The sequence below is a fragment of the Psammomys obesus genome, unplaced genomic scaffold, assembly GCF_907164565.1.
Source record: "Psammomys obesus unplaced genomic scaffold, mPsaObe1.curated_primary_1811, whole genome shotgun sequence".
Lineage (NCBI taxonomy): Eukaryota > Metazoa > Chordata > Mammalia > Rodentia > Muridae > Psammomys > Psammomys obesus.
Window position 1 is genome coordinate 4,390,209 of NW_026585686.1, and position 17,290 is coordinate 4,407,498.

Genomic DNA, 17,290 nt, shown 5'->3' on the forward strand with positions numbered 1-17,290 from the left:
GTGTGTGTGTGTGTGTGTGTGTGTGTGTGTGTGTGTGTGTGTGTGTGTGTTTAAAGACATGTCCTCAAGTCTGCTATAGTTAAAAGTGAAAGAATAGACGAGGTCACATGGAAACAAAGTGCAGAGGGAGAATTGAAGGGAGCTCAGAGAACAGAAGGTATAAGATCACAGGAAAGGTAGGAAGAAAGCCTGAGGTAGCACAAAGCCCCAGGGAAGAGAGCGTGGCAGTGGAGAGGTTGGTTTAATCAGCCTCGCCTAAGGCAGCCCTGGTTAAATAAAGGATGCCAGAGGAAGAGAGATCTTTTGGAAAGGCAAGGGTCAACAGTGGCTTCAGTGACAGCTGTTTGGGGCCAAAGGGACAAAGATGAGAAGGCAGTGGGGGGAGCTCAGCTGCCAAGAATAAGAAAACAAAGGCTAACCAAGGAAAGCAAGGAGGGGCAGACACAAGAGAACTGATTATCCCTGAGGGGTTTTGTGAGGCTGGAAGTTGCTGTCATGAGGGTGACAGCTAAGGTCTCAGAGGAAAGTTTAAGGCGACCATCAAGTAGATATTTAGTTGCCTCTCTCAAAACTGGAGTTCACTGTGGCTGTAAACTGTGAACAAATTTGCCCCAGGCTCTACAACTTGGGTCCATCCTGCCTGCTTAGTTCTGACCACAAAGAGACCTGATACGGTCATTAAGGCAGCTGCAAACAGCAGCCTGCATCTACTGCAACCTGCTCCCGAGTTGGCTTTCTAACACAGAAAGCGTCTGACAGATGGATACGGAAAGGGTTTGTTTTATAGAGTCATCTTTTCCACAGCGAGAGCCTGGGGAGCTTTCATCTCACATCGAAGTGGAACCCAGAGGAGCTGTGGACTCCAACAGACTTGGTCTGTTGTCACTTGGTCCTGCCACTCGGCCACTTAGACCCTTCCCTCCCTGGACCCTAGTTTCCCATTGTAAGAAAACGTATTCTTTCTTGTGGGTCCTGTGAAGTCAGCATCTGGACAGTGGCAGGCGGGTCCAAAGGCTCTGGCCTTGCCATGAACATCCTAGGGAGGGATGAGAGCAGGACAGGTTCAGAGTCCCAGAGAGGACAGACTGCATAATGTAGTTGAGTGATGAAAACGGGCATTCCATAGTCATCCTGCTTCCATGTAGCCAAGAACAACAAACCATCTTATTTACAAAGAACAGTGGTAAGCTGGACCTGGTAGCAGAGATATAATCCTAGCTCTTAGGGAGTAGAGGATCTGGAATTCAAGACTTGCTTGTTCCTGCCTGTTAAAGCAAAAGATAGTGGCTGGATTTTAGGGGTCTCTAAGATTGGGATTGTGTGACAATAGCATAGGAAGATATATCTATATCTATACTATATCTATATCTATATCTATGCTATATATATATATCTATATCTATCTATCTATCTATCTATCTATCTATATATATATATATATATATTCCTATTCCTATGTCCTATTCCTATGCTACATATATATATCAGTTTATCAGGACACGTTGATTAATGTTGCTATTATGTCTTTACTAATTTATTAGCTTCTCACCTACTCTATCTGTCTGCCCATCTATCTGTCTGTCTGTCCTGGAAAAAAGGAGAAATCCTGGTCCCCACCTTTAAATATACAGCTCTGAGCACATGGAGTACAAAGATGGTCCATTTCATATGAACTTTTAGTGCCACATTCAGACTATGGAAGCTGCTGTTGAAAAAAACCTTTAGGTAAATATTTGAAATATTTTAAAACTGACATTCTGAATGATATTCTGATGCCACTTCAATAATGTTTTATAAAATTCAAAGGAAAAGTAGAGTTAAGTAAATGTGAACTTTCCCTTTCCTGAGACAGTTAAAGGCCGCGCTATTTGCATATTCTAATGTGGGCTCACAGTGGCTCAAGGTACAAAGCTTCAGAAAAACTGTCCCTAGAAAGCCTAACCTCCCAGCCTTTCCTGTGCGTCAGATGATTGTCAAAGTCTCGCCTTTTCAAAGTGGCTTCTGTGTAGCCAGTCTGCACAGCCTATGTTTTCCAGAACTGTCTTTGGAAGCACAATTAGAAGGTTTAAAACCCAGAAACACAAGCTCCATCCTATTTACACATTTAAAGTAAAGGTCACTCTCAGAAACTGGGCTTCCCAGATTTCTCCCCCTGAAATCCCTTAAGATATGTAATACCGGCATAAAGGGAATCACAAATCCAGTTTTCAGAAAATGGCATTAAATATAGATTTAAACTTTGACCTTTAGTCCCAAGTGAGAGGACAAAAAATTCTCTTTACAGTGAAGGGCATGTTGCTACTAAGCTTCAGTGAGTAGGGAGGAACCTGCCTGGTGGTAGCCAGGATTAAGAAGCGCCAATCGATTTACCTCCAATGCAGGTGTGCTGTAAATCCGCTGGGCCCAGATGCAGCGCGTGATTGGACCTGGCTCATCTATATTCTAGAGTTTGTAGAGGAAGCTTCTGGGAAACAGGGGTCTTCCTGGCTCAGGGAATTGACGTTTCCACCGCAATATGTGAAATGCATTCAGAGTGAGCAGCAACACAAGATGGCACACACAGTGTCTCCCAACCCACATTAGGGTCGTGAGTAATAGTGGGGAATCCACGGGTAGCAGAGTGACAGATTGGGCAAACAGGGAAATCATGAAGACCCAGAGCATTCATATTTTTACATTCCCTATTACCCTGACCACTCTGCAGGTGCTGACCAGGTCCCGGCTGCTGTCCCGGATGCTGTGACTCATCTCACCTCTACACTGTCCACAAGCTGATTTTGAGGCCAAATGTGGGGGGAGGGTGGTGGACAGCGGGAAAAGGAGCCTGTTGGTAAGGGGGCCTGTTGCTTATGTGTGCATCTGAAAGCAGCAGAGGAAATTTCCCTTGATAGAGAAGCCTTTGCCAGAACGATCAGATTGGAATAGACATAAGCAGAAGAGAGTGCTGGACTGGGGGTCCATTTTCATGCCCCTAATAGCAAAGTAAACTCAGGGTTAAAAAGCGGCACGGTTATGTATGTGCTTATCTTTGTCACTAGATAGTGACTTTTCACGCAAGCCTGATCTTGCTGATGTTACAAGCCACAGTCACCTTCCCATCCCCAGTCTGGCTTGAACAAGATGCTCGGTACACATTCCTTGTTTGAATAAATGAGGGAAGAAGAGAATTATTTGCAGACAGAGACCCTAACCCTCACCTAGCAACCCTTTCACTGTGCAGATGAGGAAGTTGAAGCCCACAATGGTGGACTAACTGGACCACGGTGCCACTTATTGTCAATTGCAGAAATAATACAAGGATAATAATAGCTATGAGCACAGTCACTAATATACCCAAACACTTATTGATTGCCAGGAATTGTGTCAATCAAGCAGTGTCTGCATTATGTTGGTTAGACCTTTGCCCATATTCACTATTTCTCTCTGGGGTTCAGAAGCTTGCAAACTACATTTCCCAGACTTCCTTGACAGCTTTGGGTAGGTTCTACCAATGGAGAGTACTCACAGAATACTGGAAACTGAGAGCAAGGGAGTCAATATTTCAATATTTCAACTAATTAATCAGTTGTCTAGGTGGCAGCAGCAGGCAGGCAATGGGAGGTAACTGCAGGCAACTGTCACTGTTGAGTGACAGTACGCATATATTCCTTGGGCTCCTGGAGGGATTCACAGGGTACAAACTCTAACTTCCGCTTCCTAGTTGCTTTGTAGGCTTTCCGCCTTTTCAACACTTTTATGGCCAATCTCTTGTCTTAAACTCCCGGTTGGAATCTCCAGTGTGGTTTTGCTGCCTTTTGTTGCCTTTGTTGTACTTGGAGGATGAGTCCATGGTATTCTAATAGAAGCCTTGAAGTGTGAGCCATAGAAATGCCACTCCCTGCTTGAAGACAAGAAGCTGAGGCTAGAAGGCATGAGGGGACTTGTTTGTGGCCACACGAAGCTAGGCAATGTCCCGGGAGGGATGTAAATCAGGTTACCTGAGGCGTGAATCCTCTCGCTGAACTCTGCCCTTCAGGAGTACCTTTCCTGTTGTGGGGAGTTTTCTCAGGAGGTTCCCAAGAGGTCTCCATCCCTGTTCACTGTGGAACTGACTTCAGTGTGCTTTTTTTTCCTCTAGCACCCTCTTTCTCTGGTGCCAAGGAGCTCCTGCCTGTGCACCTGAGTTTCAAGGTAAAGTAAATTTGTCCTTTAAAACCTTGTAGGTACTTCTTTACTAGCCAAAGTAGTGCTGTTTGTTGGCAGCAGACACCTTCAGTGACGGTTTGAAAGAAAGAGGAGAAGGAGTGGATGGGGAGGACAAGGAAGAGGAGGAAGGAGAGGAAGAGGATGAACAGGTCCAGAGGTTTTACACAGCAGATGGGGTTCCTGTCCTGTCATGAGAACATGGAACATCGCAGTCCTCACATGAGAACTGAGGATCAAAGAACTTGGCACTGGGAATAGTGGAAGGTGCTGCCTGGCATATAGGGAGCCCTCTGCACATGTTTACTTCAATATAAGATGACAAGGTCCTGGGAGCTTCAGGGAGTGTCAGGAGAAGGCAGAGCAAAGTCTTGAGAGAGGGCTAGTGTGAAGCATCACAGAAGCCATCCCAGGCAACAGACATGCAAGTCAGATGTTGGCCAATCAAATTCTACACCCACAAGGTACCCTTTGGGAGACTCTCCCGCTGCCCTTGGGCAACCCGAGAACCTCGGTGTTTTGCAGGAGGAAACTGCCTCAGAAGAATCCAAGGCAGACTTGGTGTCTTGCTGTATCCTTTCGAGCCTCTCTCTATCCCTCCACAGACCCTCCCTATTTCTCCAACTCGCTGACCCTAAAAGCATGCCCTTAGTGACTCCATCAGAAGATTGCTGAGACCTTTACTGAGGAGAGTCCACTCCTCCCATTAAACATCTTTCAGTCTGATTCCAGTCTGGTCTGTTTAATTTGATAACTTGTTTGAATGAAGATATCAATAACACGTTAGAACTTAAGTTGTTTCTTCCAGAAAGCCATTGTCCTTTACCACTGGCCTTCAGCATGTCACAGCAAGGGATGAGTGACACAGGCTCTCCAACGGCATGACAGTTTGTACCAGCCAGGAAGGCTTTCGGCGTTACAGAAAGCTATATGGTGGTGGCTTTCTGTAAGGTTGTTTATTTGCTCCAACACACACAGTCTTTTTAGGGTCTGTCTGGCAGAGCTATAATGTCTTTATTGCTAAGTCTCTTTTCTATGTGTCATACCCATAACTGCAAAATGGCAACAAAGAAGAAGGCAAAGGGCGCGGAGGCAGAGGCATCTAGGTCGGGGTGTCTGTGTCCACCTAGTTGACCAGGACCAAGCTACATAGTCAAACTCCAGCTTCAAGGAAAGTTAGAAAAGTTTCCATTTTATTGGGTTTTAACAATTCAGCACAGTGACTCTCAAAGCCAAAATGAAGGATGCCCTAGGAAGTGAAAAGGAATGCATGGGAGCTAGCAATGGCAGTGTCTGCTGCAGAACAGCCAAACGGAGCACTGGAAACACGAGGAACATTTTGAGTTACCCTCTCTGTCCATAACAAAAGGGCAGAATGAAGAGCAGACAAGGGAGATGGAGGCACTGTGTGAAACAAGACCAGCCCCCAGGTCTGTGGCTCAGGCCCTGCCCTTCACGAGAGGATGCCCTTAGCCATGGCCACCTCTCTACCCATCGCACAAGACTGCTTCCTTCTGGGATTGGCAGCGTGACTTTGAGCTTCCTGTTTTCTTCTTGCCAGCACAAGCAATAGTGACTCAGTCGTATTAAGCACATCAACTACGTTGGACAGGCAGCACCACCACCCCATATTTTAGTCTCCAGTGTAATTGCATAGTAGTTTTTCCAGGTTTGAGGTTCAGAGATGGGATCTGAAACAAGAGCAACGAAAAAATGTTAATTCGTTTAAAAAAAAAATTCACAATGCATTTTTGTTTTTCTCCGAAGTCTCTAGAAACTTGGAAACGGGCATTTTTCATTCTGGAAACGTGTGGTTTCTACTCTGGCCTGTTTAACTGCCTCTAATAAATGCTGCTGCATGCAGCTCTATTGTGCAGAGGGCTAGTGTCAGACCTATGAGCTGCTGTCACTTTGGTCAAGGACTTCAGTCCCCCCTTTCTGTCCTCGGGTTCTGCGGATTAGTCATTTCCTTCAACTATTCCCAGGGCCATTTTGTGAGATGCATCATTCCTCCAGACCCCCCTACTCCCATGAATTGGCCTCAACTGGAACAATGATGAGAAATGTGGGGAATGTAAAGGCAGTTGCTGGCTCACAAACAACCTTCCACACTTGAAAAACCTCCTCAGGGTCTCACAGGCAGAAAAGCGAGTCCCGCAACATCAGTAGACGGCAGGGGCTCTAGAGGGAGACAACTTGTGTAATTTCCATCTCTTGAAACATTTAAAATGTGTCTGATCAAAGGAGGAGAAAATTAACCACAGTGTAGGAAGCTGGCAGGGGGACGGGCAAGATGACCTAATTTGCCTTTTTCATTACTAATTTCAGTAGAAGTCTTCTCTGGGAATTCCACCCTGAGACTCCAAGGCAGGAGCCCTCCCTGGGAACCTGGGCAGCGGAGAGTGATGTCCAGGAGTCCCAGCTCTGAAGCCTCTTCTGTTGCATCCTTTGGGGTTCTGCATGGAAGTAAATTCTCCTCAGATGCGCTGGGCCCCTTTCTTATCTACATAATAGCTTTGGAGAAAGTTTCCCTTTGGGTTTCAAAGGACGTGAGTTTGGCCTATCAAAGTTGGGACTATGCAATGAATTCATTACTTGCTGAAATAAAAATCAACACAAATATATCTTTGCTTTAAGAAGGGGAGAAAAAAAAAAAAAAAAACAACCCTACACCACTTAGTTGCTTTACCAATCTCTGGATTCAATTAATTTTTAACATGGGAGTAAAGTCCCTTTTATTTTTATTTTTTCTCCTTTCAAGCCAGACATTTATTTTTAACAAGGGATGAAATCATCTGAGAACAAAACGGGACATCTGTTACTTTATATCTGTTTATTTTAAGTACTTAAATCTGAGTTTGATTTCACACAATTTTGACATTGCTGCTTCATTAATAATCCTTACGTAATTGCGACCTCAGCGTGAGCCCCAAGACTGCAGCATTCCCTTCTCATTAGCATAGACTGGTAGAAAAGCCAGAGTCACTTAGGAAAGGGCAAGGCATTCAAGTTCAAAGCTGGCCCACATGCTGAACTGAGCAAAGCACCTGTGGAAGGGAAAGGCAGGGACTTCTGCTGGGGCCTCTGGGGCCGCTGGGGCCGCTGGGGCCGCTGGGGCCCAGAACAAGGCTGCAAGAGACTGGAGTGTGATACTAGCACTTGCAGGGCCATAGCTTACAGGGCTTCTTGAACGGCCAGCCTAGAGGAGCACCAGACTGCAGATAGAGTGCACGCAACTAACACAGACGAGCACAGAGGTATGACCTCAGCTTCCTGGTAGCCAATCTACCTTTCCAGACCCTAAGGTGCTGGTGCTGTAGCACTGGGAGGCAGGGCACAGCTCTAGGCAGATGGCAGTGCGGAAGAGGCATGCAACTTCCAGAGAAGGGCTCTAGGCCCATTGTGAGCAGGAGGGTTTGGTCTAGTACTGTTGGTTGAGAATGGAGGGATATGGCCCAAATAAGAGAATTTTCAATAAGGATAGTGGGAGCGGGTGAGATGGCTCAGTAGGCAAAGGCACTGGTGAGTGGATCTGATGACTTAAGTTCAGCCACTGGATCCCACAAAGTGGCAGGAAAGAACTGACTCCCACAAGCTGTCCTTTGAACTCCACAGGAGCACAGTGGCATAGTGGCACAAGGACACAAGGACACCTGCACATGAATAGATAAATAATAAATTAAAAAAATAACAGTAGAATGCTAAAAACCAACTTGCTTGATTCATTAATAGACAACTGGAGAATGAACACTGTGCTCAGCGTGGTGTGCATTAATGGCAGGCCATGTCCTAAGAAGGTAAAGAGACTAGGGTGCCATGACTGAGAATGACCAGATGGGTCTGTTTCAAGGTGTAAATGTAAGAAGAATGGGAGGAAAGCAGAACTGGAAGAAAAGCAGAGGGAAGAAGGGAAAAATGAGAGAGAGCTTGGACTGGAGCAATCATCATCCTGGAGAGTGTAGAAAGATGTTGACCTCTTGCCAGTGTGGCTGGAGATTTGTGGAAAAGAAACAGACTGGAAGAAAGATGAAGGAGAAGGTAGAGATGAGATGCTTCCCCTGGGCTCGAAGGACAATGGGCCCCTCTTGGACCTAATTGTCTTCACAAGGATTGGGAAAGGGAGTAAAGGGCTTGGTGTATACCTTATAAACAATGAGTCTGGTTATGATAGGAAGGAATTACATGGAGGCTAAAGTGTTAAATCAGGGGATGAATTTTCTATGCTTTTGCCCAGGTGAGCACAGCTGTGAAAATGACGAGTGGCTGCTGGGAAAATCTCTGGTGTAAGTCCACTAGAGAAAGCTAATGGGCAGGGCATGGGAGCTTAGGCAGGAAGGGGATCAGGCTTCTCCTCCTGCCTCTGGCTCAAGCATCTGGGTAACAGTGGTTCTATTTGCCAGAACAGGAAAGATGGTTGAGGCACAGGAAGTCAGGCTAAGACAGGGGTGGGAAGTAAAACATTATTTAGGACTTTGGCTTTGAGGAATCCATTTGGCAGTTGAATGTCTCAGTCTGGAGTTACTGTCAGAGGTCTGGCTTGGAGATTTTATTTTGGAGTTGTTGACAAGAAGATGTTTTTCAGAACTATGACAATGAATGATCTGACCCATTTTTTAAAATAAAAATCATTGGGGGTTATACTGCCTAGAGATTTTTCTGGGGAAGAAAGAAAGGGGTCATGCTTGCTTCACAATTTACCCAGAAGAGTTTAAAGCAAATTATATAGGCATGACAATGTTTCTTCAGTGTACATCTTCAAAAAACAAAAACATCTCCTTATAGGCCTTCCCAGGAAATGGCAGGTCATCATGTGCCAGGCTATTCCTCTCAATACATTTTTATTTTAGTTTTCACAAGACCATGAGTAAGGTCAGCTAGCCAGTTCTACTCACCATGACTCAAACCAGGTAAATAAAGATCTGGGGAGCCAAGATTCCAATCTAAGTCTGGCTGAGTCTAAACTGTTTGCCTTTATGCCCCTCAGCCCATACAGGCCTAGAACTGCCCCATTAAGGATCTATGTCTTCATCACCTTATTCTCTAGCTTGGCCTGGACCTTGAGTCTTAAAAAAGTGTTGTCTCCTCTGAGCATATGACCAGGCTGCCATAGACAGCTCCCTGAAGGCAGCAAAGCCCAAGGGATTTGGCTATAACCTACGAACCCAATTATTCTAGGTTCTGAACAGTGACTTCCATTCAGTCCTGTATAAGCTGCCTGCAATAGGCAAGAGAAAAGCCACGGGCTTTCCCAAGGCTTGCCAGCAGAGTGATGGTGGAGTGAGCAGCATTTTGCTTCCTGTTGTTTCAACAATGCTTTCTTCTCCCAGGCTTGCTCTCCAAAGGGATGCTTGGGGCTCTTCTTCCACACTAGCTTTCTGCAAAGCCAGGGAGGGTCTGGGTGATGGCAAGTATGTAGGGTATTGACTCACAAATCCTGGCTCTGCTTTGCCAGAGAAAGGCTTCTGAGCTCACCCTGGCCATCATGCTGACTGTAGAGTATGAAGAACTGACATAAAGAGAGGTCTGTGGCATAGAAAGTAGTGTGTGCACCAGAGAGCTGGGGAGGGCTCCATCTCCCCAGCCCGTTACTCCACTTTTATTTTCTTCACAAACCTATCTTCTCCTCACCCTCCCCCGCCCGTGTGTGTGTGTGTGTGTGTGTGTGTGTGTGTGTGTGTGTGTTTCTGCTGGTAAAATTTAAACTTCCTGAGTACAAAACCCTTATCAGACTCATTCAAAATTCATCCCCACCACTAGTGAGAGTGCCTGACATGTCATAGTCACCTAATAGAGGCTGGAATTAATGATTGAGTCAACCCGCCAATCAATCACACAGATTCACGGACGCCCAAGTGTTAATCAAGGAGGATCAAATGCAGATGGGTCTCTGTTTAAAATGACTTGACAGTGAACTTTTTAACTTTATGACGGTGTAGAACCATACTCACACAACTATTATTTTTCACTTTCAATAAAGTAATCCATAAATTACACAGAATACTCTGCACTTTGTTAGGTAGGTAATTTTACAGCTGTAGGCCAAGCTGTATGTTCTGGTCATATTTATGGCCGCCTAGGCTAAGCTAGGATGTTTCATAGGTTAGATGTGTTAAATACACTTTCAATCTTTCCAGTTAGGTAGCTGGACACAATGCCCAAGAAAACGGTTTAAATAAGGGGAGGAATTAGCTTTGACTTTCAGCTTTCAAAGAGTTAGGTAGCTGTGTGTCATCCAGACACAATACCTAAGAAAGCAGCTTATGATACAGGAAAGCCATAGTTTTGACTCACAGAAATTTTGGTTTCAGAGATTCAGACTGCTTGGCTGCCTCTATGGGTATGGGCCTGTAAGGAGGCTGACACAGAAGTGTGACACAGCATGACAGCAGACGTGGAGAAAGAGGTTGATTGCCTCCAAGTGGCCAGGAAACAGAAAAAGAGAGAAGGGGGCCAGAGACAAAGTACACCCTTCAAAAGGCTTGCCTTCAGAGATTACTTCCTCCAATCAGGTTCCATCTTCCGCATTCCTACCATCTCTCAATAGTCCACTCGATGATGAATCCATCAATAGATAATTCCCTGATAAGGACAGAGCACTCACCTCTCAGTGATTGGATCCATAAGCTTGGAACCAAGTCTTTGATGCGTAATGTCTGGGGTAACACTTTATGTCTAAATCCTAGCAGGCTAGTAAGCTGATGAATAAGCTGAACTTGTAATGGGCATGTCTTCATGTACCCCTACAGTAAGTCCAGGGCTTTCTGTCATTCAACAGGCTTCTGTTGACTGGGACCATAGCCAGAGCCCCAACTTTGTTGTCTGCCCACCCCACCCCCCACCCCTGAGAGGGGCCAGGAAGGAAAATCCCAGGGAGGAAAATGGAAGATAAGAGAAATAAAGGAGACAATGAAGGAAATTGCCAGAGCCACCTAGAGGGAATGCCTGGGCTGCTCTTGAAGGCCTCTAGGGTGGCGCATATAGGCTGCATTACTCCAAAGCCAAGGAACTGTAGCTTTTGATCATCCTATCATCCTCTTATTCCAGGCTGACTTACAGGTCTGGGGAGGACATTCAGGTGCTCTGAAATACAGCGATAATCAAGAGAAAGAGGGAGTCTTAAATTGAGGACGGAGAGCAATATAGTCGGGTTAATGGAAGCACTAGCAATATTAAATGAAATTGCTCCACCACTTCTTCATAAGACGGCACTGGGGAGCCTACTCTTTGCATAAGCAGGAATGGTCCTGGGATTTCGAGGGAGGGCCGAAGGGTGGGAGAATCAGTCATGCAGCAACATTACGGTTCATGGGAGTCCAGCTCACAACCCCTCGGCGCACCTGCCGCATATTTACTTGGGCCCGCTCAGGAGCCAGGCAAATTTGGGAAGGATTTCAAGGGAATCTGGAGCCAGGGGAACTTGCTTTAGTCCAATTAAATGAAGCAGTATCAGGTGGAAAGTAATTCTGAGTATTCACCATTATAGGGAGTTTTGTGTTTAAGCCCCTCAATGGACCTTCTTTTAATGAAGATCTAAACTGCAGGGTCTGAGATGGGCACAAGGATTTCTCCAACTCACAGAACTGAATTTCTCCCTAAGGAAGACAGACAAGAGCCAGCAAAGTTTCCTGAGAACTATTTCTTTGGCTCCTGGATGGATATGTGGATATGTCCCCCTCCATTCTGGGAAAAGGAGAGAGAGAGAGAGAGAAAGAGAGAGAGAGAGAGAGAGAGAGAGAGAGAATGGAATCAAACCCCAGACACTGTGAGCCTGAGCTTTAGAGTCAGGTGGGCCCATGGAGCTGAAATCTGTGGGGCTCTCTCTGTGTTTCCTGCCTTTGTTTCTTCCTTCCCCTGTGTTGGTCCTCTGAGACTGAGGAAGCAGAGGGAGTAGAGATGAGCTAATGTGTAAGAGTCTTATATAACCGTCTCAGGGAAAAACAAGCCCACTAGCATAGGTGAGAAATGAATAGGTGCAATTTGCAAGGGCAAACACACAGGGATTTCTGTGGGAGATAGCAGAGGAACAGCCCCGTCACTCCACAGGCACGGAAGACTTGAGGTGCTCTAATCACTGCCTACATCCGGGGCGAGAAGGAAAGACAAAGACTCTTAAGATGCCATGTGGGGCTGGGATGGCAGTGCCCTGCAGAAATCTGCACAGCAAAATAAATGAGAGATAAAGCGTGAATATGCAAAAGGGAAAAAAAACCATACATAAGTAAAATAGACAACAAACCCTTATTTCAGGCCCTAATTCCTCCTTGCCAGCAATAGTACTCTAGGCTGATTTGAGAATGCCATATTGCAAGAGTCCCAGGACTTCTCAGCAGTAGCAACCAATGTGTGTGTGTGGTGGGGGGAGAGCATTAAGAGCAGGAGCCCTCAGAACCCATGTATGTTTGAACAGTTTTCATTACTGCTCATAGCAAAGTTGGGGTTGAGGCCTGTGGTCCAAGGAGGTTCAGTCACCCTTTCTCAACAAGCCAATTAAAGAGCCAAATTAGTAATGGTGTGGATGTGTATGTGGAGGGGGGAATGTATGTGGGTTATTCAGTGTGGCCACACATATTGGAAAGAGGGATAAAGAGACCTAGGGTCCTCTCCAAGTTCATCTTCCAGGTCCTGAAATGATACTGAGGTTTAACTAGAGGGCCAAGGATATGTGTATCTAAGCTGTCCAGCCCAAGATGTGGTCTGACTTACCACTGGCCCATCATTTTCTGGGTTTCAGTCTCAGTGTGCAAGGTGTTAGAACGGCGAGAATCCCTTTTGAGAAGACAAGTTTCCGCTCTGGAGGCTCCTTCTCTCAGCATGAAAGGCCCAGGGAAATTTCCATTTCCCAGAGGTCTATTGTTTCAGTGTTTCACAACATCTAATAACCTTTGTATCACATGACGTAGCTAATTTATAAAACTGTATCCCTGTAATTTCTGTCTGTCCCTTTTGGAGTTAAGGACTACTGCATCTCATGTCCGGAGCCGTCTGTCTCCACGTGAAAGATCAGATCCCTGCACTTGAGGAATATATATATGTATTTTTCCAAGCAATGTATGTGATGGAAAGGGTAAAGAAACACAATTTAGGTTCTATCTGTTCTGTTGTTTTATGTGACCTCTTTTATTTGTGTTGGAAATTCAAGACAGCGAGACTGAGGCTAAACGGTGAGACACGATGTTTTTATTCAATAAGTATAAATTATAGTGCAAACATGAAATGTTTTGCTGACAGAGTTGTGTCTTTAAAGTCAAGAATTCCTCTTTGCTGGCTTTAAAACGAACAAGTAATAACAAATTGAAACAATTATTGCTGAATACTACATGATGATTACTAAAATTTAATGTGGTATGGTGTGTGTGTGTGTGTGTGTGAGGGTGTGTGTTTGCTCACACACGCCTGTGCATGTATGTGAATGGGTATGTGTGTGTGAGAGAGAGAGAGAGCATATGGCTTAATGGCTTACTCCCTGTGTAAAATATGCCACGACTCTTTAGAATAGCAGAAAAAGCATACTAAAATAAGCTTCATAAGAATATCAGGACTTGTCCTGGGAGGATTAGGGCCACACTCATGACCTTCCTGTTTCCTAGGCTGGTAGAGGTGAGGGATGACTTATCCCATCTTCGTACACAAGGCAGAGCCAAATTCATCATCCCTTTCCCTGTCTCCTCTCTGCCCCTAAAGATTTTTTGACATAGAAATATATATATATATGTACATACATATATATGTATGTACATATGTGTGTCGATGTATATCATATACATACATATATCATATGCATATATGCATACATGTATATATATATATATATATATATATATATATATATATATATCCATATAAATAAAAAAATCTGTGACTTGTTTTGCCCTGTTTCTGATTTTTGGTGTCTTTGTGACCCTGGCTTGATCATTTGAAATTGTTATGTTTCATAATTGCCTTATCTTATAAAAATTCATGTGTTGGAGGTGTGGTCCTCAGTGTGCTGATGGGGAAGGTGCTATGGAGCCTTTAAGAGGTGGGGTTTAGAAGGAGGTGTCTAGGCCATTAAAGCTTCTGTCTCCAGAAGAGATTAATATAGTAGTTGTAGGGCCCTGGTTGGCACCCATGAGGGAGAATTGTTATGAAAGACTAAATTTGGCCCTTCCCTTCTCTTGTCTGCTCCCAATATTTTGATGTCATCTACCATGAAACCTTCACCAGAGTTGGGCAAAAGCTGGTGTCATGCTCTTAACCTTCCAGAACTGTGAATTAAACAAACCTTTTATCACTACCCACCGTCCAGCCTTGGGCATTTTGTTACAACAATGGCATAAAGCCTGAAATTATCTGTAAAGGAAAAGGGACTATGACAGGGAGCCCTGGGAAAGAATGACGGAGTCATCCCTCACCTCTCCAAGTTAGAAACTGATCAAAAGCAATTGTTTCCTAAGGCCACCGACTGGAAGGCTGAAAAATATGAATCATGAGCAGGGCATTTATCAGAAGTATCAGAAGAAGACATGTGGGACGGATTTCCAGAGTAGGAATGCATTATTTTCCTGGAGCTCATCCAGGGAAAACAGAGAACTGGGAATTTCAGTATTTTACAAGAAAACGGAACAAACCTTAAGGGACAAGGCTCATGGAGTGTGTGCACGAAAGCATGATGAGGAGAGGTTAACAGTTGGCATGGCGTGTTTATGAGAAGCTCACCAAACAAACTCCACTCAAGGATTCAGTCTCAGGGCCTAGCAGATGAGGTGGCTTCCGACCACTTCCTAGATCTTCATTTTAGTGATGGATTTGATGTGAAGGACTGGAACAGGCTTCTGTAGCAGCGGGAATCAGAAAGTGACTAAAAGACCCGCAAAAAAGTGGCAATGCCCCAAACGCAGACAGGAGGCTTCCAGCAATGGAGCAGAAGTGTCTCTCTTTGGCCCGGGCTGTTTTGTTGTTCTACAGAGAGAACCAAAAGGCAGCTCCCTTAGATGGATGGTCATCTAAGCGTAAGACCAATTCATGCTGCAGAGGCCTGGAAGGACGCGCAGAGTTTGTAATCAATATGAGCTATGCTCTGCACACCTAGGCAACTGGGTTATGAACTTGACTGGAGCTAATGAGAAGCGAAAACCTTGGAGCCCAGCTGGCAGTGTCCCCCATTCCAAGCATTGACAGGGAGAGCATTCAGAAGAGACTTCCAAGACAAAAAAAAAAAAAAAAAAAAAAGCCTGGGGTATAAAGTGGAGACAAGAGAAACCTCATGACAACAGTGTCTTCTTCATATATTCAAAGCCTCATTGGCAGCCAAGGAACAGCTGTCAGATGAACTACGGCCCTTGTGGACTGAAGTACTGAAGTCCTGACCTCCCAACCTTTTGGAAATAGTTAAGATGAAATCATACTAAAGTAGGGTGGACCACTACACAGTATGGCCTGTCCTTGTCCAAAGAGGAGTGTTGGAGACAGACAAGAACACAGTGAGTGGGGAGACTCACTGTGAACATCTATGACCAAGGAATACCAGTGATTGCTTGGAAACCACCAGGAGCAGAGGGAAAGAGGGATGGAGTAGTTCTCCCTCACGGCTCACTGGCCCTTTGACTTCTACCCTCCAGAACTGCAAGACATTCATTCCCCATTGTTTATACAGCCCACACTGTGGTCCTTGGTTATGGCTGGGACTGAAGGCAGTCTGCTAGATGCTGGGTTCCCAGGCCGGGTGTGCTGCCGCAGAGGCAGCTTCCACAGAAGGCGGGCATGAAGACCTTTCTGAGACACTCAGACCTGAGGGCTGCACTGCCTTTTCGAACGGTGTACCTCCGAGACTTGTGGGTATGTAGACATGTAGACGGAAGTGCTCGATAAACCACCTGCTTGGGAGGTACAGGGAAATTCCTACCTTGAGAGCCAGGTGGAGGGTGAAGAAGCCGAGATTTCCTCTAATGAGAAAAAGAATAACAACATAAATCTTAAGTTATTAAATTGGATATTGTTCAGCCCTTTGGAAGAAGGAATCGCAGGAACACATAAAAAGAGTGAATAAAATGTAATTCCCGACGGAGTGCCCTTAACTTTAGGCATTGTGCTGGGTCCCAGGTCTTCCACCGAAATCCTTCCGCCCGACATTCCCCTACTTCTAGTAACTATACCGCTTTACCTTCTCCATATTTGGCTCTTTTACAATCTGTGTATAAGTAAGCTCAAAGAATCTAGTCCTTATGTACCCAGACCATTTTATTTATGTATTGTCCTCTGTGTTTCCTTCTTTTTAAAAACAGTATTGCTGTGGGGAGGGGGACACGCATTCATTCTGTCTCTGTCTCTCTCTCTCTGTCTGTCTGTCTCTGTCTCCGACTCCCTCTCTCTTGTTTCTGCGTGTGTGTTTCTAGGTAAGGACCTGGTGCATGCTGGGTAAGGACTCTACCAATGCCCAAGGCCTTCTCAGTAGTTTTTATTTTGAGACAGACTCACTAAGTTGCGCAGGATGGCTTAGTACTCGCCCCAATTACCCTTGAACTTTTGATTCTTCTGCTTCGGCATTCCCAGGAGCAGAAATGACAAATGTGCACCACCAGGTCAGCTCTGTCAGACTCTCCCCATTCGTCTGTAAATGGACAGACACTAGGCTACTTCATACCTCGGCTAACAGCGCTGCAGCGCACCTGAGAGGGCGCGTCAATGATTTGGAGGAGGCAGGAAGAAGTATTAATGAAGGAAACAGTTTAACAGCTTAATAGGTGAAGATTAGGAATGATGATACTGACAAAGAGACAGTGAGTTGCATTAAAGATCCATTCAAAGCAGCACGGGCAAGTAGAAATGCTCTCTACAAAGGCAAGACCGCGGTTTTAGGCCAAGATGGTTTCTATCTGCCTCCTGAGACATGGACCTTTTTTGCGGCTTCACAGAGGGACAAACATACTTGGCTCCATGTGATGAATACAAAGAAACGGTGTCTAGTACTTGGTGAGCACTCAAGCAAGGAAGGAGGGACTACTCTGATCAATAATCACTTTTCCCAGAGCCAAAACACAAACACACAGGCACAGGTACAGGCACACATGAACCCACACATGCACGAGAGAGAGAGAGAGAGAGAGAGAGAGAGAGAGAGAGAGAGAGAGAG